This window comes from Elephantulus edwardii, unplaced genomic scaffold, assembly GCF_000299155.1.
Source record: "Elephantulus edwardii isolate Elephantulus edwardi_28Jun2011 unplaced genomic scaffold, EleEdw1.0 scaffold00008, whole genome shotgun sequence".
NCBI classification, from domain to species: domain Eukaryota; kingdom Metazoa; phylum Chordata; class Mammalia; order Macroscelidea; family Macroscelididae; genus Elephantulus; species Elephantulus edwardii.
The window spans coordinates 32,941,909-32,948,618 of NW_006399758.1; the positions used below are offsets into that span (position 1 = coordinate 32,941,909).

The 6,710-nt window shown below is 39.2% G+C and overlaps 1 pseudogene; it reads right to left on the minus strand.

Annotated features, from left to right (window-relative positions):
- Positions 1–2,868: 2,868 nt before the first annotated feature.
- Positions 2,869–3,219, minus strand: LOC102867480 (annotated as a pseudogene).
- Positions 3,220–6,710: the final 3,491 nt, after the last annotated feature.

A 6,710-nucleotide genomic window follows, 5' to 3' on the forward strand; every position in this document is an offset into this window, starting at 1 on the left:
GAATTGTGCTTACCAAGTTATTCTTGAGTCATACCCAGAAATGGAGTGAATTAGATAATGCTGATGTGAAAAGTTTGCTACAGTTAATAAACATAACAGCAAAAGATTCATTGGGTTATTAAGCCTGATTTTAGTTTTAACAACTTGGAAATAAGAAGGAATGATGTATTCATATCTACTAATATCACATGCAAGCAAAATCTTGCTGAAGATTATAAAAAAAACAACCAAAAGAGTTCATCAATGGAGAGCTACCAGAAGTACAGGCTGAGTTTATAAGAGGCTGTGCCATTGGCAATGAGGGGCATCATTGCCAATTTCAGATGGACCTTGGCTGAAAGCAGAGAGTACTAGAAGAATGTCTGTGTTTCATTAACTATGGAAAGTCACTTGACTGTATGGATTACAACACATTGTGGCTAAGCTTAAGATGAATGGGAATCCCAGAAAATCTGATTGAGCTCACATGAAACCTATACTTGGACCAGGAGGCAGTCATTGGAACAGAGCAAAGAAACACCGCATGGTTCAGAGTCAGGAAAAGAATATGTCAGGGATGTGCCCTGTCTCCATACCTGTTTAATCTACATGCAGAACAGATCATTTGGAAGGCTGGTCTTTTTTTTTTTTCTATAATTATATTTTATTAATTTTCATAAACATTTACAGAGATTTTGGGATTCCACTCATTCATTGTTGCACTATTCTCTCTACCCTCCTCCCAGTTTGTTCTTGTCCAAATGCCACAGTGCTTGTCAGAGCCAGTTCTGATTAATCTTCTTTGTCAATGTATCCTTTGCCATTCCCTATCACTCCTCCCTGAGAGAGACTTCACCCTGAGTCATAAGGAAAAGGGGGCGGCGTATTCTCTTAGCTACTTCCTGCTGAAAAGGGACGCTGTGGGTTTCAGGGTGAAGATCTTCTCTCACTACTCTAAAGGGCCCCTTTGGCAGTAGGAAACACATAGACTATTATGGAGATTGATTTTGGAATTCAGATGCACTCTTATTGATTGTGCTTGGCTGTTCATGTACATATCCTTCAAGATGTATCATGGGGGTGTTGCAACCTAGAAGACACAAATTTGACTAACAAGTTATAAGTACATGAGTCCAAAAATTATGGAAAAGTAAAAGAAAAGATTCTTTCATTGTTTTACAAACCCTCCCCCAGGTCCCCTCCACCATGCAGCCCTCGCTCTAGTCTCCTGTGATGACAGAAATACCCAGTTACATCTCTCTTTTAGATGGTTCTCTCCCTCCTCTGTTTCAGTGCAGTATACATTATTGAACTGGAAGGCTGGTCTTTATGAGGAGGAATGTGGCATCAGAATTGGAAGAAGACTCATCAATAATTTGTGTTATGCAGATGACACAATCTTGCTTGCTAAAACTGAGGAGGACCTGAACCATCTGCTGCAGAAAGTCAAAGACTAAAGTCTTCACTATGGATTACATCTTAATATCAAGAAAACAAAGATTCCCAACACTGGGTTAACTGGAAGCACCATGAAAGATGGAGAGGAGATTGAGATTGTTAACAATGTCAGTTTGCTGAGGTCCACAATTAACACTCTAGGACCCAGCAGCCAAGAAATCAAAGGTTGAATTGGATTAGGGAAGTCTGCTGTCAGGGACTTCTCCAGAGTGCTGAATTGCAAAGATGTCAGTCTAGAGACTAAGGTGTGCCTGATCCAAGCCATACTTTATACAATTATTTGCTATGCATCAGAGAGCTGGACAATAAATAAGAATGGCAGAAGAAGAAATGATGCTTTTAAGTTGTGCTGGAAAAGAGTTTTGAACTTACCATGGACTACCAAGAGAACAAACAGAAATGTCCTGGAGAGGGTGAAATAAAATTGCTCTCTGGAGGCAAGGATTTTGAAGCTCCATCTCACATACTTTGGGAATGTCACCAGGAGACCAGTTCTTGGAGAAGGACATCATGCTTTGAAAAGTAGAGGGACAGCACAAGAAAGGGTGATCCTGGATGAGATAGGTTGACACAGTGACAATTATAGGAATGGAAGATGTGTTGGAGACAGTGATATTGGCTCAGGATAAGACAAGGTTCAGAGCTATTGTACATAGGTTCACTATAAGTTGCAAGTGACTCGACGGCACAAAACAACAACGACAAAAACAACTATAACATGACCAAATCTTCACACACACACACACACACACACACACACACACACACACACACACAGAGAGACTTTATAGTACATAATAACAACTGTATAAATACCTTTCTGATAGTGTCTGACAATATCCATCTGACACCAGCAACGCTATACCTTATTCCTCCTTTTCTTCTCAATCAGGATTGAATTTCTGACAGTTCCCTCTCCATGCACTACTGCAACCATATGTTGAATTGCCTTCAGCAATATTGTATTTATATGTGTAAAGAACATTATTCTACAATTTTCACATTTTGTTGGAATGTATTTTTTTAATGGAATGGCTCTCTTCCAGCCTGCTGACCAGTTACTAGCCAAAGTTATTGTTGCTATGGATGAGTACTTCCAGGATTTCATCCAATGGCTAAACCATCTCTGTTGGTATTCCATCATTTTTTTGTGGCTTGTTTTTCCACCAGTTCATCCATTGAAACCTGAACTTATTCCTTCAGTCTCATTAGTTCTTGATTATATATTACTGCAGAAATGGTGGAACAAGGATCAATTAGTTTTTGGAACGGTGACTCCGTGTACACCTTCCACCTTCTTTTGATGCTTCTCACATTGTTTAATATTTTGCTCATAGAATAATTCTTGCAACACAGATATTCTTTTTTTTTACAGTTTTATAACTTTATTTGACAATCAGCTATTAGTTTTCATCCACATGAAAGATTTTTGAAAGTGGTGACAGGTACATAGGTAACCAGTGTATACAGCTTGTTTGGGGAATCTTCATCCTCATTACGTTTTCTGGACAACCGTACACGGATGCGGTATGGGACATTCCTTATTCCTTTGGCCCAGACAGCTTTGTTAAGCCTGGTGTCAATGCGAATATCTGGTGCTCCCATCTCCTTCATGGCAAATTTCCGGATCTCCTTTAGTGCCCTAAGAGCACGCTTCTTAAATCCCACTCCATGGATGCGCTTGTGAATGTTGATGGTGTACTTTCTGGTCACCGCTTCGTTGATGGCAGAACTGCCTTTCTTCTTCTCACCACCCTTCTTTACGGGGGCCATAGTGCCGGAACCAGGCTGGAAAGGACAACCCAGATATTCTTTATTTCAGCTCAAGAAGGGCTGAGCATGTTCTCTCCGGTTTTCTATGGTCTTTTCACATTACATTATGATACCTAACTTCAAAGTCATCTAGTCATCCCTTGTAATTATTTTTTTCCCCCATTTGTTTCATCTACTTTATGTTTAACAGCAACTTTCAGAGTTTTTGATATTTATTTTGGTCTTTCTTTTCTTTCACGCTCTTTTACTTTCTTCATATATGATGTTTTTGATAGCTCACAGCTAGTCTGGTCATTTGCGTCCATGCATAAAATCTATTTTCGAGATTGTCTCTAAATTCAGGTGAGATATATTTGCATTTATGCTTTGACTCTCTGGGACTTGTTTTCATTTTTTCCAACTTCATTTGAATTTATATATGACCTTGTTATGACTGGTAATTTTGGACTTCTCTGTTGTCTTCCACAGATGTGGTTGACTTACTTGTTCTGTGTATTTCATCCAGTCAAGCCTACATATATGGTTGTAATTTATTTAGTTCTAAAAAGGTATATGCAATGAATTGGTTTCTGGACTTGCAAAATTCTACCATGTAATTTGGAAGTGTTTCTGTTATCAAGACCATATTTTTGTGAAAGACACCCAAGGATTGAGTACTCTTCTTCATAGGCTGCTATGATTCGCCTGCGACTCGAGGGCACTTAACAACAATAACATGAACATAGAGAGAGAGATCAGCTGGCCCAGGGGACAGAAAGCGATGCTACCAAGCCAAAGGTGGGTGACTTTTAATTTGTGGCCCTCAGGCCAGTCTTTCATTGCTTTTGTACAGACATTCCTCTAGGTCATATAGCCCTGGTGTGTCCACTTGCCATACAGTGGTAACTTGTGGTTGCTGGAGGCTGAACACTGTGACACTGATGTGTCAAATGTGTTAATGGTTGGTTACCCAATGTGGACAGAGAGTGGGGTGGCGCTCCCCAATTAAAACAAGCTTGGAAGGAGGAGTGGCATCCACTTCCTTAATAGCTTGCCTCCAGGAACCCTAAGAACCTGGAGAGAGGATGAAAGACACCCAAGTGTTGAGGACTCTCCTTCATAGGGTCGCTATGAGTCTCCTGAGACTCAATGGCACTTAACAACAACAACAACAAACAGCAACAACAGACTTCTCTTCTGTTTTCAACTTTTGGATTATATTTATCAGTTACCAATGTATATCAGTTGTGTGTTTGACAAATTTCAGACTTCAAGAGCTTTCAGTTTCTGCATCTATGATATTAATAGTTAATATATAAATGTGAATAATAATTGTATTAACTGATCTTCCCTGGAGATAGAGATACTATCCTATCACTGGCACTGGTGTACTTCAGGATAGATCTTGGAATGCTCTTTTTTAATTTTTACTTTTTAATTATTTTTGTGTGTGTACTGTCAAATCGGATCTGACTGGTACAGGAGGAGATTGTCCCTCCTTCTCCAGCAGAGCATCTGGTAGATTCAAACTGCTCACCTTTGGAATTGCAGTGCAGAAAAATTTCTCTTTTAATAAGTGTTTTGTTTGTATACCATAGAGTCAGAACTGACTCATAGCTAGGAATACTCTTTTTAGTTGATGAATGATACACCATTCTCTTTCAATTAGTCATTTCTGGCATAGTAGGCCATGTGACTATGTAATTCAAAACAGTCAGTACCAGTCTCATTCAGCTCAATAATGTCTAGGATATACATCTTAATTAATTTCATTTAATTCTGAAATATTCCCAATTTTCTTACAGTCCTACTTTCTTATTATTAATAGCAATTTGCAGCTGTTTCTTTTTAATTTTTGGTTGATACATAAAAGGAGGCGTCTCCCAGTTGTGTTTTGAGTGTCTTTCAATCTAAGGGCATCGTCTTCTGATCCTGTATTAGACAATGTTCTGCTGAAGGTTTTCATGGTCATTTTTTAAAAAGGAAAAAAAATCATCATGTTTTTCTTCCTAGGTTGTCTTAGTCTGGAAGCTACACCAAAATTTGTCCATCATAATTGACCCCCTTGGTATTTGAAATATTAGTGGCATGTCTTGCACACATAGCAGTACACAAGCCACCATAGTACAACAAACTGACAACTGGTAGGAGACAGACAGTAGATGAATGATTTCCAAGGGTTGGCAGATAGTAGAAGATGAGGAGTGACATATAAAGTTTCTTTTTCGGGAGTGATAAAAATTCTCTTACCTTAGATAAGGTCAAGGATTGCAGCCTTAAATATAGATTGAAGCTCAACATCAAGAAAACAAAGATGGACCAATTGGCAGCATCATGATAAATGGTGAAGAGATTGAGATTGTTTTAGTGTGCTTGGCTCCACAGTCAACACTCTTGGTACCGCAGTCAGAAAATAAAAAGACAAATTATACTGAAAAGTCAGCTGTTACAGACCTCTCCAAAGTAGAGCAATGATATCAGTCTGGAGACTAAGGTTCACCTGATCCAGGCCATGATCTTTGCAATTGCTTGTTATGCATGGGAAAGCTGAACAATGACTAGGGTTGATAGGAGAGTTGATTCCTTTGAGCTGTGGATACCATGGACTTCTAGGAGAAGAAACAAATTCATCCTAGAGAGGGTGAGTCCAGGCTGCTCCTTGGAGGCAAGGATTCTGAAGCTTTGCTGATACACTTTGGACATGTTGTAAGGTGGGACCAGTCCTTGGAGAGGGACATCATGCTTGGGAGGTTGAAGGGACAGTAGAGCAGAGTGATGGACCCTTGACGTGATGGATTAATTCAATGACTGGGGTAATGGGGTAGGTGTGTCAGAGACAGTAAGATTGGCCCAGGATAGAGCTGATTTTAGTGCTGTTGTGTGAGTTGCAGGAGACTTGATGGCATATAACAACAACAACCACCACCACCACCTTAGATAGTGATGGTCACACAATTCTTTGAACAGACCAAATACCACTGATTTATTATGTATTTTAAAGGATCATTTAAAAAAAATTTGTGAATCCTATTTCAATTAAGTTGCCATTAATATAATTAAGTCCCAGGGGGTTTCAGTGATCTGCTTAGTTCAGCTCTTTCATAACACAGCAGCACAGTTCTCAGTTTCCTTATATTCGTAAATGGACAGTGTGAAAATCAGTGTCCATTTGTTTGATATTTTTTGCCCTTATCATTACTCTATAACTCACTCATCTACTCAGTGCTATTGGGTCAGAATCAAGTTACAATGACTCTTCGGGTTTTCAGAGCCTGTAAAAACGGCATGGGGGAGACTGCCCATCTTACTCTCACGGCTGGGGAGTTCAAACCATGTACCTTTGGATTGAGAGCACAACTCCTTATCATCAGGCTGTCAAAGGTCCTTATTTTAAGTATAAAAACACTTATAAAGGAAAGGTAAGAGGCAAATAAAAGGATTTTGTTTATTTATTTTTCTTTAGTTAGGTTTCACTTTTCAAGTAACTCCACCCAGATGTCAAGGAAATTGTTGGACTGAAA